The following is a 17096-nucleotide window of genomic DNA, read 5'->3' as shown; positions in this document are numbered from 1 at the left end:
CTGTAGTCGTTCCCCAGATCGTTACGGACGCTACTATGGAAAAATCCAAGTAATTTTGACCCGAACCCCCGGCACCTAAAAAATCTATGGGCTAACACACACGAAAAACTGGCAAAATCGCCTAATTCGTATTGCGTCACCAATAAAATGCTCCTAAACCCCTCTATAGCGTCGTCGGGGCTACTGGAGTCGTTTCCTAGGTCGTTAGGGATGCTACTATGGAAGAATGGAAGAAAATTCGACCCGGACCTCCGACATCTAAAAAATCCATGAGCTAACACACACGAAAAATAGACAAAATCGCCTAATTCCAATTGCGTATGTAATAAAATGCTCCTAAACCCCTCTAAAGCACCGCCGGGGCTACTCGAGTCGTTCCCTAGGTCGTTACGTACGCTACTATGGAAGAATCCAAGAAAATTCGACCCGAAACCCCGACACCTAAAATATCTGTGAGCTAACACACACGAAAAACTGGCAAAATTGCCTAATTCCTATTGCGCCGCCAATAAAATGCTCATAAACCCCTCTAAAGCGCCGTCGGGGCTACTGGAGTCGTTCCCCAGATCGTTACGGACGCTACTATGGAAAAATCCATGAAAATTTGAACCGAACCCCCGGCACCTAAAAATTCTGTGGGCTAACACACACGAAAAACTGGCAAAATCCCCTAATTCCTATTGCGTTGCCAATAAAATGCTCATAAACCCCTCTATAGCACCTCCGGGGCTACAAGAGTCATTCCCCAGGTCGTTACGATTGCTACTATGGAAGAATTCAAGAAAATTTGACCTGGACCCCCTTCACCTAAAAAATCTGTGGGTTAACACACAAGAAATACTGGCAAAATCGCCTAATTACTATTGCGTCGCTAATAAAATTCTCCTAAACCCCTCTATAGAACTGTCGGGGCAACTGGAGTCGTTCCCCAGGTTGTTACAGACGCTACTATGGAAGAATACAAGAAAATTTGACTTGGACCCCCAATACCTAAAAAATCCGTGGGCTAATACACACGAAAAACTGGCAAAATTGCCTAATTCCTATTGCGTCGAAAATAAAATAATCCTAAACCCCTCTAAAGCGCCATCATGGCTACTGGAGTCGTTCTCCAGGTCGTAACGGATGCTACTATAGAAGAATCCAAGAAAATTCAACCCGGACCCCCGGTACCTAAAAATCTGTGGGGTAACACACAAAAATAACAGGCAAAATCTCCTAATTGCTATTGCGTCGCCAATAAAATGCTCCTAAACCCTTCTATTGCACCGCCGGGGCTACTGGAGTCATTCCCCAGGTCGTTACGGACGCTACTATGGAAGAAATCAAGAAAAATCGACCCAGACCCCCGGCACCTAAAAATTCGTGGGTTAGCACATACGAAAAACTAGAAAAATCACCTAATTCCTATTGCGTCACCAATAAAATGCTCTTGAACCCCTCTAAAGCGCCGCCGGGGCTATTGGTGTCGTTCCCGAAGTTGTTACGGACGCTACTATAGAAGAATCCAATGAAATTTGACCCGAACCCTCGGCACTTAAAATATCCGTGGGCTAACACACACGAAAAACTGGCAAAAATCCCCTAATTCCTATTGTGTCGCCAATAAAATGCTCCTAAACCCCTCTAAAGCACCTCCGGGGCTACTGGAGTCGTTCCCCAGGTTGTTACGGACGCTACTATGGAAAACTCCAAGAAAATTTGACCCGAACCCCCTGCACCTAAAAAATCTGTGGGCTAACACACAAAAATAACAGGCAAAATCTCCTAATTGCTATTGCGTCGCCAATAAAATGCTCCTAAACCCCTCTATAGCACCTCCGGGGCTACTGGAGTCATTCCCCATGTCGTAACGGACGCTACTATGGAAGAATCCAAGAAAATTTGACGCGGACCCCCGGCACCTAAAATATTTGTGGGCTACACACACAAAAAACTGGCAAAATTGCCTAATTCCTACTGCGTCGCCAATAAAATGCTCCTAAGCCCCTCTAAAGCGCCGCTGGGGCTACTGTATTCGTTCCCCAGGTCGTTACAGACGCTACTATGGAAAAATCCAAGAAATTTTGACCTGGACCCCCGGCACCAAAAAAATCTGTGGGCTAACACACACGAAAATCTGGCAAAATCCCCTAATCCTATTGCGTCGCCAATAAAATGCTCATAAACCCCTTTATAGCACCTCCGGAGCTACTGGAGTCATTCCCTAGGTCGTTACGATTGCTACTATGGAAGAATTCAAGAAAATTTGACCTGGACCCCCTTCACCTAATAAATCTGTGGGCTAACACACAACAAATACTTGCAAAATCGCCTAATTCCTATTGCGTCGCCAATAAAATGCTCCTAAACCCCTCTATAGAACTGTCGGGGCAACTGGAGTTGTTCCCCAGGTCGTTACAGACGCTACTATGGAAGAATACAAGAAAATTTGACTCGGACCCCCAATACCTAAAAAATCCGTGGGCTAATACACACGGAAAACTGGCAAAATCCCCTAATTCTATTGCGTCGCAAATAAAATGATCCTAAATCCCTCTAAAGCGCCACCGGAGCTACTGGAGTCATTCTCCAGGTCGTAACGGACGCTACTATGGAAGAAATCAAGAAAATTCGACCTGGAACCCCGGTACCTAAAAATCTGTGGGCTAACACACACGAAAAACTGGCAAAATTGTGTAATTCCTATTGCGTCGCCAATAAAATGCTCCTAAACCCTTCCATTGCACCACCGGGGCTACTGGAGTCATTCATCAGGTCGTTACGGACGCTACTATGGAAGAAATCAAGAAAAATCGACCCATACCCCAAGCACCTAAAAATTCGTGGGTTAGCACACACGAAAAACTAGCAAAATTGCCAAATTCCTATTGCGTCGCCAATAAAATGCTCCTGAACCCCTCTAAAGCACCGCCGGGGCTACTGGTGTCGTTCCCCAGGTTTTTACGGACGCTACTATGGAAGAATCCAACAAAATTTGACCTGAACCCTCGGCACTTAAAATATCCGTGGGCTAACACACACGAAAAACTGGCAAAATCCCCTAATTCCTATTGTGTCGCCAATAAAATGCTCCTAAACCCCTCTAAAGCACCTCCGGGGCTACTGGAGTCGTTCCCCAGGTCGTTACGGACGCTACTATGGAAAACTCCAAGAAACTTTGACCCGAACACCCCGCACCTAAAAAATCTGTGGGCTAACACACAAAAAAAACAGGCAAAATCTCCTAATTCCTATTGCGTCGCCAATAAAATGCTCCTAAACCCCTCTATAGCACCTCCGGGGCTACTGGAGTCATTCCCCAGGTCGTTACGGACGCTACTATGGAAGAATCCAAGAAAATTTGACCCGGACCCCCGACACCTAAAATATCTGTGGGCTAACACACATAAAAAAGGGGCAAAATTACTTAATTCCTATTGCGCCGCCAATAAAATGCTCCTAAACCCCTCTAAAGCGCCTCCGGGGCTACTGGAGTCGTTCCCCAGGTCGTTACGGATGCTACTATGGAAGATTTCAAGAAAATTTGACCCGGACACCCTTCACCTAAAACAATCTGTGGGCTAACACACAAGAAATAATGGCAAAATTGCCTAATTCCTATTGCGTCGCCAATAAAATGCTCTTAAACCCCTTTATAGCGCCGCCGGCGCTACTGGAGTCGTTCCCCAGGTCGTTATAGATGCTACTATAGAAGAATACAAGAAAATTTTACTCAGACCCCTGGCATCTAAACAATCCGTGGGCTAACACACACTAATTTCTATTGCGTCGCAAATAAAATAATCCTAAACCCCTCTAAAGCGCCATCATGGCTACTGGAGCCGTTCTCAAGGTCGTTACGGATGCTACTATGGAAGAAATCAAGAAAATTCGACCCGCACCCCCGGCACCTTAAAATATCTGTGGGCTAACACACACAAAAAACAGGCAAAATCTCCGAATTCCTATTGCGTCGCCAATAAAATGCTCCTAAATCACTCTATAGCGCCAGCGGGGCTACTGGAGTGGTTCCCCAGGTTGTTACGGATGCTACTATGGAAGAATACAAGAAAATTCGACTCGGACCCCCGGCACCTAAATAATCCATGGGCTAATACACATGAAAAACTGGCAAAATCGCCTAATTCCTATTGCGTCGAAAATGAAATAATCCTAAACCCCTCTAAAGCGCCATCATGGCTACTGGAGTCGTTCTCCAGGTCGTAACGGATGCTAATATGGAAGAATCTAAGAAAATTCAACCCGGACCCCCGGTACCTAAAAATCTGTGGACTAACACACACAAAAAACTGGTAAAATTGCCTAATTCCTATTGCATCGCCAATAAAATGCTCCTAAACCCTTCTATTGCACCGCCGGGGCTACTGGAGTCATTCCCCAGGTCGTTACGGACGCTACTATGGAAGAAATCAAGAAAAATCGACCCAGACCCCCGGCACCTAAAAATTCGTGGGTTAGCACACACGAAAAACTAGAAAAATCACCTAATTCCTATTGCGTCACCAATAAAATGCTCTTGAACCCCTTTAAAGCGCCGCCGGGGCTACTGGTGTCATTCCCCAAGTTGTTACGGACGCTACTATGGAAGAATCCAACAAAATTTGACCCGAACCCTCGGCACTTAAAATATTCGTGGGCTAACACACACGAAAAACTGGCAAAATCCCCTAATTCCTATTGTGTCGCCAATAAAATGCTCCTAAACCCCTCTAAAGCACCTCTGGGGCTACTGGAGTCGTTCCCCAGGTTGTTACGGACGCTACTATGGAAAACTCCAAGAAATTTTGACCCGAACCCCCCGCACCTAAAAAATCTGTGGGCTAACACACAAAAATAACAGGCAAAATCTCCTAATTGCTATTGCGTCGCCAATAAAATGCTCCTAAACCCCTCTATAGCACCTCCGGGGCTACTGGAGTCATTCCCCAGGTCGTAACGGACGCTACTATGGAAGAATCCAAGAAAATTTGACCCGGACCCCCGACACCTAAAATATTTGTGGGCTACACACACAAAAAACTGGCAAAATTGCCTAATTCCTACTGCGTCGCTAATAAAATGCTCCTAAGCCCCTCTAAAGCGCCGCCGGGGCTACTGTAGTCGTTCCCCAGGTCGTTACGGGCGCTACTATGGAAAAATCCAAGAAATTTTGACCCGGACCCCCGGCACCTAAAAAATCTGTGGAATAACACATATGAAAAACTAGCAAAATCCCCTAATTCCTATTGCGTCGCCAATAAAATGCTCCAAAACCCCTCTATAGCACCTCCGGGGCTATTGGAGTCATTCCCCTGGTCGTTACGTACTCTACTATGGAAGAATCCATGAAAATTTGACCTGGACACCCGGTACCTAAAATATCTGTGGGCTACACACACGAAAAAGTGGCAAAATTGCTTAATTCCTATTGCGTCGTAAATAAAATGCTCCTAAACCCTTCTAAAGCGCCGTCGGGGCTACTGAAGTCGTTCCCCAGGTCGTTATGGATGCTACTATGGAAAAATCCAAGAAAATTTGACTCGGACCCTCGGCGCCTAAAAAATCTATGGGCTAACACACACGAAAAATTGGCAAAATCCCCTAATTCCTATTGCGTCGCCAATAAAATGCTCCTAAACCCCTCTATTGCACCTCCAGGGCTACCAGAGTCATTCCCCAGGTCGTTACGGACGCTACTATAGAAGAATCCAAGAAAATTTAACCCGAACCCCCGGCACCTAAAATATTCATAGGCTAACACACACGAAAAACTGGCAAAATCACCTAATTCCTATTGCGTCGCCAATAAAATGCGCCTAAACCTCTCTATAGCACTGCTGAGGCTACTAAATTCGTTCCCCAGGTCGTTACGGACGCTACAATGGAAGAATCCAAGAAAATTTGACCCGAACCCCCGGCACCTAAAAAATCTGTGGGTTAACACACACGAAAAACTGGCAAAATCGCCTAATTCCTATTGCGTCGCAAATAAAATGATCCTAAACCCCTCTAAAGCGCTGCCGGGGCTACTGGAGTCATTCCACAGGTCGTTACGGATGCTACTACGGAAGAATCCAAGAAATTTCAACACGGACCCCCGGCACCTAAAAAATCCATGGGCTAACACACACGAAAAATAGACAAAATCGCCTAATTTCTATTGCGTATCTAATAAAATGCTCCTAAACCCCTCTAAAGCACCGCCGGGGCTACTCGAGTCGTTCCCTAGGTCATTACGTACACTACTATGGAAGAATCATTGAAAATTCGACCCGAAACCCCGACACCTAAAATATCTGTGGACTAACACACACGAAAAACTGGCAAAATTGCCTAATTGGTATTGCGTCGCCAATAAAATGCTCCTAAACTCTCTAAAGTGCCGCTGGGGCTACTGGAGTCATTCCACAAGTCGTTACCAATGCTACTATGGAAGAATACAAGAAAATTCGACTCGGACCCCCGGCACCTAAATAATCCATGGGCTAATACACACGAAAAACTGGCAAAATTGCCTAATTCCTATTGCGTCGAAAATAAAATAATCCTAAACCCCTCTAAAGAGCCATCATGGCTACTGGAGTCGTTCTCCAGGTCATAACGGACGCTACTATGGAAGAATCTAAGAAAATTCAACCCGGACCCCCTGCACCTAAAAAATCTGTGGGATAACACACACGAAAAACTGGTAAAATTGCCTAATTCCTACTGCGTCGCCAATAAAATGCTCCTAAGCCCCTCTAAAGCGCCGCCGAGGCTACTGTAGTCGTTCCCCAGGTCATTATGGGCGCTACTATGGAAAAATCCAAGAAATTTTTACCCGGACCCCCGGCACCTAAAAAATCTATGGGCTAACACATATGAAAAACTAGCAAAATCCTCTAATTCCTATTGCGTCGCCAATAAAATGCACCAAAACCCCTCTATAGCACCTCCGGGGCTACTGGAGTCATTCCCCTGGTCGTTACGTACGCTACTATGGAAGAATCCAAGAATATTTGACCCGGACACCCGATACCTAAAATATCCGTGGGCTACACACACGAAAAAGTGGCAAAATCCCTTAATTCCTATTGCATCGCCAATAAAATGCTCCAAAACCCCTCTATAGCACCTCTGGGGCTACTGGAGTCATTCCCCAGGTTGTTACGGATGCTACTATGGAAGAATACAAGAAAATTCGACTCGGACCCCCGGCACCTAAATAATCCATGGGCTAATACACACGAAAAACTGGCAAAATCGCCTAATTCCTATTGCGTCGAAAATAAAATAATCTTAAACCCCTCTAAAGCGCCATCATGGCTACTGGAGTCGTTCTCTAGGTCGTTACGGATGCTACTATGGAAGAAATCAAGAAAATTTGACCCGAACCCCCGGCACCTAAAAAATCTGTGGGTTAACACACACGAAAAACTGGCAAAATTACCTAATTCCTACTGCGTCGCCAATAAAATGCTCCTAACCTCCTCTAAAGCACTGCCGGCGCTACTCGAGTCGTTCCCCAGGTCGTTACGGATGCTACTATGGAAGAATACAAGAAAATTCAACTCAGAACCCTGGCATCTAAACAATCCGTGGGCTAACACACACGAAAAACTGGCAAAATCGCCTAATTCCTATTGCGTCGCAAATAAAATAATCCTAAACCCCTTTAAAGCGCCATCATGGCTACTGGAGTCGTTCTCCAGGTCGTAACGGACGCTACTATGGAAGAATCCAAGAAAATTCAACCCAGACCCCCTGCACCTAAAAAATTTGTGGGCTAACACACACGAAAAACTGGCAAAATTGCCTAATTCCTACTGCGTCGCCAATAAAATGCTCCTAAGCCCCTCTAAAGTGCCGTCAGGGCTACTGTAGTCGTTCACCAGGTCGTTACGGACGCTACTATGGAAAAATCCAAGAAATTTTGACCCGACCCCCGGCACCTAAAAAATCTGTGGGCTAACACATATGAAAAACTAGCAAAATCCCCTAATTCCTATTGCGTCGCCAATAAAATGCTCCAAAACCCCTCTATAGCACCTCCGAGGCTACAGGAGTCATTCCCCTTGTCGTTACGTACGCTACTATGGAAGAATCCAAGAAAATTTGACTCGTACCCCCAGATCCTAAAATATCTGTGGGCTACACACACGAAAAAGTGGCAAAATTGCTTAATTCCTATTGCGCCGCCAATAAAATGCTCCTAAACCCCTCTAAAGCGCCGTCGGGGCTACTGAAGTCGTTCCCCAGGTCGTTATGGATGCTACTATTGAAAATTCCAAGAAAATGTGACTCGGACCCCCGGCGCCTAAAAATCCGTGGGCTAACACACACGAAAAACTGGCAAAATCCCCTAATTCCTATTGCGTCGCCAATAAAATACTCCTAAACCCCTTTATAGCACCTCCAGGGCTACTGAAGTCATTCCCCAGGTCGTTACGGACGCTACTATAGAAGAATCCAAGAAACTTTAACCCGGACCCCCGGCACCTAAAATATCCGTAGGCTAACACACACGAAAAACTGGCAAAATCACCTAATTCCTATTGCGTCGCAAATAAAATGATCCTAAACCCCTCTAAAGCACTGCCGAGGCTACTAAATTCATTCCCAGGTCGTTACGGACGCTACAATGGAAGAATCCAAGAAAATTTGACCCGAACCCCCGGCACCTAAAAAAATTGTGGGTTAACACACACGAAAAACTGGCAAAATCGCCTAATTCCTATTGCGTCGCAAATAAAATAATCCTAAACCCCTCTAAAGCGCTGTCGGGGCTACTGGAGTCATTCCATAGGTCGTTACGGATACTAATATGGAAGAATCCAAGAAATTTCAACACGGACCCCCGGCACCTAAAAAATCCATGGGCTAACACACACGAAAAATAGACAAAATCGCCTAATTCCTATTGCGTATCTAATAAAATGCTCCTAAACCCCTCTAAAGCACCGTCGGGGCTACTCGAGTCATTCCCTAGGTCATTACGTATGCTACTATGGAAGAATCCATGAAAATTCGACCCGAAACCCCGACACCTAAAATATCTGTGGGCTAACACACACGAAAAACTGGCAAAATTGCCTAATTCCTATTGCGTCGCCAATAAAATGCTCCTAAACCTCTCTAAAGTGCCGCTGGGGCTACTGGAGTCGTTCCCTAGGTCGTTACGAACGCTACTATAGAAGAATCCAAGAAAATTTGACATGTACCCCCGGCACCTAAAAAATATGTGGGATAACACACACGAAAAACTGGCAAAATCGCCTAATTCCTATTGCGTCACCAATAAAATGCTCCTAAACCCCTCTATAGCGCTGTCGGGGCTACTAGAGTCGTTCCATAGGTCGTTAGGGATGCTATTATGGAAGTATGGAAGAAAATTCGACCCGGACCTCCGGCACCTAAAAAATCCATGGGCTAACACACACGAAAAACTGGCAAAATCGCCTAATTTCTATTGCGTCGCCAATAAAATGCTCCTAAACCTCTCTATAGAGACGCCGGGGCTAATGGAGTCTATCCCTAGGTCGTTACGGATGCTACTATGGAAGAATGGAAGAAAATTTGACCCGTAACCCCGGCACCTAAAAAATCTGCAAGCTAACACACACGAAAAACAGGCAAAATCGCCTAATTCCTATTGCGTCGCCAATAAAATGCTCCTAAACCACTCTAAAGCGTCGCCGAGGCTACTGGAGTCGTTCCCTATGTCTTCATGGAAGCTACTATGGAAGAATCCAAGAAAATTCAACCCGGACCCCCGGCACCTTAAAATCCGTGGGCTAACACACACGAAAAACTGGCAAAATCACCTAATTCCTATTGCCTCGCCAATTCAATGCTCCTAAACCCCTCTATATCACCGCTGGGTCTACTGGAGTCGTTTCCTAAGTCTTTACGGATGCTACTATTGAAGAATCGGAGAAAATTCAACCCGGACCCTCGGCACCTAAAAAATCCTTACGCTAATACACACGAAAAACTTGCAAAATTGCCTAATTTCTATTGCTTCTCCAATAAAATGCTTCTAAACCCCTCTACAACGCCGTCGGGGCTACTGGAGTTGTTCCCCAGGTTGTTACGGACTCTGCTATTGAAGAATCCAAGAACATTTTACTCGAACCCCTGGCACCTAAAAAATCTGTGGGCTAACACACACGAAAAACTAGCATAATCGCCTATTCCTAATGCGTCGCCAATAAAATGCTCCTAAACCCCTCAAAAGTGCCGTCGGAGCTACTGGAGTCATTCCCAGGTCGTTACAGACGCTACTATAGAAGAATCCAAGAAAATTTGACCTGAACCCCCGGCACCTAAAAAATCTGTGGGCTAACACACACGAAAAACTGGCAAAATCGCCTAATTCCTATTGCGTCTCCAATAAAATGCTCCTAAACCCCTCTAAAGCGCCACCGGGGCTACTAGAGTCGTTCCGCAGGTCGTTACGGACGCTACTATTGAAGAATACAAGAAAATTTGACCTGGACCTCCGGCACCTAAAAAATCCGTGAGCTGACACACACGAAAAACTGGCAAAATCTCCTAATTCCTATTGCGTTGCCAATAAAATGCTCCTAAACCCCTCTATAGCACCGTCGGGGCTACTGGAGTCGTTCTCTAGGTTGTTATGGACGCTACTATGGAAGAAATCAAGAAAATTCAACCCGCACCCCTGGCAACTAAACAATCTGGGGGCTAACACACACGAAAATCTGGCAAAATTGCCTAATTCCTATTGCGTCGTCAATAAAATGCTCTTAAACCCCCTTATAGCACCGCAGGGGCTACTGGAGTCATTCCCCAGGTCGTTACGGATGCTACTATTAAAGAATCTAAGAAAATTCGACCCGGACCCCCGGCACCTAAAAAATCCATGGGCTAACACACACGAAAAACTGGCAAAATCACCTAATTCCTATTGCGTCTCCAATAAAATGCTCCTATACCCCTCTAAAGCGCCGCCGGGGCTACTGGAGTCATTCCCCAGGTCGTTACGGACGTTACTATGGAAGAATCCAAAAATATTTGACCCGAACCCACGGCACCTAAATAATCTGTGGGCTAACACACACGAAAAACTGACAAAATCGCCTAATTCCTATTGCATCTCCAATAAAATGCTTCTATACCCCTCTAAAGCGCCGCCGGGGCTACTGGAGTCGTTCCCTAGATTGTTACGGACGCTACTATGGAAGAATCCAAGAAAATTTGACCCGTACCCCCGGCACCTAAAAATTCCGTGGGCTAATACACACGAAAGAACTGACAAAATCTCCTAATTCCTATTGCGTCGCCAATAAAATGCTCATAAACCCCTCTATAGCATCGGCGGGGCTACTGGAGCCTTTCTTCGGGTCGTTACGGATGCTACTATGGAAGAAATCAAGAAAATTCGACCTGCACCCCCGGCACCTAAAAAATCCGAGGGTTAACACACACGAAAAACTGACAAAATCGCCTAATACCTATTGCGTCGCCAATAAAATGCTCCTAAACCCCTATATAGCGTCGTCGGGGCTACTGGAGTCGTTCCCCAAGTCGTTACGGACGCTACTATGGAAGAATCCAAGAAAATTCGACCTGGACCCCCGACACCTAAAAAATCCATAGGCTAACACACACGAAAAACTGGCAAAATTGCCTAATTCCTACTGCGTCGCCAATAAAATACTCCAAAGCCCTCTAAAGCGCCGCTGGGGCTACTGTAGTCGTTCCCCAGGTCATTACGGACGCTACTATGGAAAACTCCAAGAAAGGTTGACCCGAACCCTCGGCACCTAATAAAACTGTAGGCTAACACACACGAAAAACTAGCAAAATCCCCTAATCCTATTCGTCGCCAATAAAATGCTCCTAAACAACTCTATAGCACCTCCGGGGCTACTAGAAACCTTCCCCAGGTCGTTACGGACGCTACTATGGAAGAATCTAAGAAAATTTGACCCGGACCCCCGGCACCTAAAATATCCGGGGGCTAACACACACGAAAAAGTGGCAAAATTGCTTAATTCCTATTGCGCCGCCAATAAAATGCTCATAAACCCCTCTAAAGTGCCGCCGGAGCTACTGGAGTCGTTCCCCAGGTCGTTACGGACGCTACTATGGAACAATCCAAGAAAATTTGACCCGAACCCCCGGCACCTCAGTTGCCCCGGTGGCACTTTAGAGGTGGTTAGGAGCATTTTATTTGCGACACAATAGGAATTAGGCAATTTTGCCAGTTTTTCATGTCTGTTAGCCCACAGATTTTTTGATTTCTTCCATAGTAGCATCCGTAATGACCTGAGGAACGACTCCAGTAGCCCCGGCGGTGCAATAGAAAATTTATATCATATTAGAAGGTAAAACGTTTCTTAACAAAGGCGATTATGTTCTTAGAGACAGAAGCTACTATGGACAATCAAAGAAAATTCAACTCGGACCATCGACACCTAAAAATTTTGTGGCTAACACACGAAAAACTGGCAAAATTGCCTAGTTCCTATTGCTTCTCTAATAATAAGCTCCTAAACTTCTCTAAAGCACCACTGAGGCTACTGTAGTCGTTCCCCAGGTCGTTATGGATGCTACTGTGGAAGAATGTAAGAAAATTCGACCAATACCCCCGGCACCTAAAAATTTTGTGGGCTAACACATACGAAAAACTGGAAAAATTGTCTAATTCCTGTTGCGCCGCCAATAAAATGCTTCTAAAACCCTCTAAAGCACCGTCGGGGCTACTAGAGACGTTCCCAAGGTAGTTATGGATGCTACTATTAAAGAATCTAAGAAAATTCAATCTGGACCTCCGACACCTAAAAAATTTGTAAGCTAACACACACGAAAAACTTGCAAAATTATATAATTCCTGTTGCATCTCTAATAAAATGCTTCTGAACTCGTCTAAAGCATCGCTGGGGCTACTGAAGTCATTCCCCAGGTCATTACGGACGCTACTATGGAACAATCCAATAAAATTTGACCCGAACCCCTGGCACATAAAAATTTCATAGGCTAACACACACGAAAAACTGGTAAAATTGCCTAATTCCAGTTGTGCCTTTAATAAAATGCCCCTAAACCTCTCTAAAGCGTTGTCGGGGATACTTGTGTCATTCCCTAAGTCGTTAAAGATGCTACTATTGAAGAATCCAAGAAAATTTGATCCGTACCCTCGAACCCAAAAAATCCGTGAGCTAATACACACAAAAAACTGGAAAATCGCCTAATTCCTGTTGCGCCGCCAATTAAATGCTCCCAAACCCCTCTAAAGCACCGTCGGGGCTACCGGAGTCGTATCCCATGTCGTTACGGATTATACTATGGAAGAATCCAAGAAAATTCAACCCAGAACCCTAGTACTTAAAAAATCGGTGTGCTAACACAAATGAAAAACTGGCAAAATCGCCTAATTCCTATTGCGTCGCTAATAAAATGCTCCTAAACCCCTCTAAAGCATCGCCGGAGATACTGGAGTCATTCCCCAGTTCGTTATGGATGCTACTATGGAAAAATCTAAGAAAATTCAACCCGGACCCCCGACACCTAAAAAATCTGTGAGCTTACACACACGAAAAACTGACAAAATTGGCTAATTCCTGTTGCGTCGCTAATATAATGCTTCTAAACCTGTCTAAAGCACTATCGGAGCTACTGGAGTTGTTCCCCAGGTCATTAAGGACGCTACCATGGAATAATCTAAGAAAATTCAACCCGGACACCCGACACCTAAAAAATCTGTGAGCTAACACATAAGAAAAACTGGTAAAAGCGCCTAACTCCTGTTGAGTCGATAATAAAATGCTTCTAAACCGCTCTAAAGCGCCGCCGAGGATATTGGAGTCATTCTCCAAGTCATTACAGATGCTACTATGGAAGAATCCAAGATAATTCGACTGGAACCACCGGCACCTAAAAAATCTATGGGCTAACATACACGAAAAATTGGCAAAATTATCTAATTTCTATTGCGTCGCTACTAAAATGCTCCTAAACATCTCTAAATCGCCGTTGGGTCTACTGGAGTCATTCTCCACATCTTTAAGGAAGTTACTACTGAATAATCCAATAAAAATCGAGCAGGACCCCTAAAAACTTAAAAATCCATGCGCTAACACAAATGAAATACTGGCAAAATCGCCTAATTCTCGTTGCGTCGCTAATAAAATGCTTCTAAACTCATCTAAAGTGACTCCAGGGCTACTGGAGTTTTTCCCCAAGTCTTTATGGACGCTACTATGGAAGAATCCAAGATAATTCAAACTGGACCCCCGGTATCTAAAAATTCCATGGGAACATACATGAAAAACTGGCAAAATCGCCAAATTCCTGTTGCGTCGCTAATAAAATGCTTCTAAACCTCTCTAAAGCATTGCCTGGCCTACTAGAGTCGTTCCTCAGGTCTTTACGGACTCTACTATGGAAGCAAACGAGAAAATACGACCCAGACCCCAGGCACCTAAAAAATCCATTAGCTAACACATACGAAAAACTGGCAAAATTGCCTAATTCCTGTTGCGCCGCTAATAAAATAATCCTAAAGTGTCGCCGGGGCTTCTGGAGTCATTCCCAAGGTCGTTAAGGATGCTACTATAGAAGAATCTAAGAAATTTCGACCCGGACCCCCGACACATAAAAAATCCGTTGGCTAACACACATGAAAAACTAGAAAAATTGCCTAATTCCTTTTGCGCAGCCAATAAAATACTCCTAAATCCCTCTAAAGCACCGTCGGGGCTATTGGAGTCATTCCCCAGGTCGTTAAGGACGATACTATGGAAGAATCTAATAAAATTCGATCGGAACCCCCGGCACCTTAAAAATCTGTATGCTAACACAGATGAAAAACTGGCAAAATTACCTAATTCTCGTTGCATCGCTAATAATATGCTTTTAAACCCGTCTAAAGCTCCGCCGGATCTACTAAAATCATTCCCTAGGTCGTTACGAACGCTACAATGGAATAATCTAAGAAAATTCAACCCGGACCCCTGGCACCTAAAAAATCTGTGGGCTAACACAAATGAAAAATTAGAAAAATTGCCTAATTCCTGTTGCGCCGCCAATAAAATGCTCCTAAAACCCTCTAAAGCGCCGCCGGAGATACTGTAGTCATTCCCTAGGTCGTTAAAGATGCTACTATGGAAAAATCCAAGAAATTTCAACCCGGACCACCGGTACCTAAAAAATCTGTGAGCTAACACATACGAAAAACTTGCAAAATCGTCTAATTCCTGTTGCGCCGCCAATAAAATGCTCCTAAACTTATCTAAAGTGTCACCGGGGATACTGGAGTCGTTCCGTAGGTCGTTAAGGATGCTAATATAGAAGAATCCAAGAAAATTCCACTAGGACCACCGGCACCTAAAAAATCTATGGGTTAACATACACGAAAAATTGGCAAAAATAGCTTAATTCTTGTTGCATAGCTAATAAAATGATCCTAAACATCTCTAAATTTGCGTTGGGGATACTAGAGTCATTCCCCAGGTTGTTAAGGACGCTACTATTGAAGAATCCAAGAAAATTCAACCCATACCCACGAAACCTAAAAAATCCGTGGGCTAACGCACAGAAAAAATTGGAAAAATTGCCTAATTCCAGTTGCGCCGCCAATAAAATGCTCCTAAACTCCTCCAAAGCACTGCCAGGGCTACTGCAGTCGTTCCCCAGATCATTATGAATGCTATTATGGAAGAATCCAAGAAAATTCCACCCGAACCCCTGGCACCTAAAAAGTCTGTAGGCTAACACACAAAAAACTGGCAAAATCGCATAATTCCTGTTGCGTCGCTAATAATATGCTCCTAAACCTCTTTAAAGCACCACCGGGGCAACTGGAGTCATTCATAGGTCGTTACGGATGCTACTATTGAAGAATCCAAGAAAATTCAACCCGGAGCCCTCCTAAAAAATCTGTGTGCTAACACACATAAAAAACTGGAAAAATCATCTAATTCCTATTGCGCCACCGATAAAATGCTCCTAAACCTCTCTAATGCACCGCCGGGTCTTCTAGAGTCATTCCCCGGGTCATTAACAATGCTACTATTGAAGAATCCAATAAATTTCGACCGGGACCCCCGACACCTTAAAAATTCGTGGGCTAACACAGATGAAAAATTGGCAAAATCGCCTAATTCCTATTGCGTCGCTAATAAAATGCTTCTAAACTCGTCTAAAGTGACATAGAGCTACTGGAGTTGTTCCCCAGGTCTACTATGGAAGAATATAATAAAATTCAACCCGGACTCCCGACACCTAAAAAATCTGTGGGCTAACACACACGAAAAATTGGCAAAATTATCTAATTCATGTTGCGTCGCTAATAAAATGCTCCTAAACTTCTCTAAAGCACCGCTGGGCTACAGGAGTCGTTTCCCCAGGTCGTTACTGACGCTACTATAGAAGAATCCAAAACATTTTGATCGGGACCCCCAGCACCTAAAAATCTATGGACAAACACATACAAAAAACTGGTAAAATTGCCTAATTTCCATTGCGTCACTAATAAAATTCTTCTAAACACTTCTAAAGTCCCTCCGGGGCTACTGGATCATTCCCCAAGTCGTTACAGATCTTACTATTGAAGAATCTAAGAAAATTCAACTCGGACCCTCGACACCAAAAAAATCAATGGGCTAATACATATGAAAAACTGGCAAAATCGCCTAATTCCGGTTGCACCGCCAATAAAATGCTCCTAAACCCCTCTAAAGTGCCGCCAGAGATACTGGAGTCGTTTCCCAGGTCGTTAAGGATGCTACTATTGAAGAATCCAAGAAAATTCAACCCGAACCGCCGGCACCTAAAAAATCTGTGAGCTTATATACATGAAAAACTAGCAAAATTGCCTAATTTCTGTTGCGTCGACAATAAAATACTCCTAAACCTCTCTAAAGCATCGCTGGGGATACTAGAATCGTTCCCCGGGCCGTTAAGGATGGTAGTATGGAAGAATCCAAGAAAATTAAACCCGGACCCCCGATTCCTAAAAAATTTGTGGGCTAAGACACGAAAAACTGGCAAAATCTCCTAATTCCTGTTGCGTCACTAATAAAATCCTCCTAAACCCCTCTAAAGCATCGTCGGGTATACTGAAGCAGTTCCCCAAGTCGTAAAGGACTCTACTATTGAAAAATCCA

This window comes from Solanum dulcamara, chromosome 1 (assembly GCF_947179165.1).
Source record: "Solanum dulcamara chromosome 1, daSolDulc1.2, whole genome shotgun sequence".
NCBI classification, from domain to species: Eukaryota; Viridiplantae; Streptophyta; class Magnoliopsida; order Solanales; family Solanaceae; genus Solanum; species Solanum dulcamara.
The sequence above is the reverse complement of the archived record's forward strand: the minus strand, read 5'-3'. Positions refer to the sequence as shown.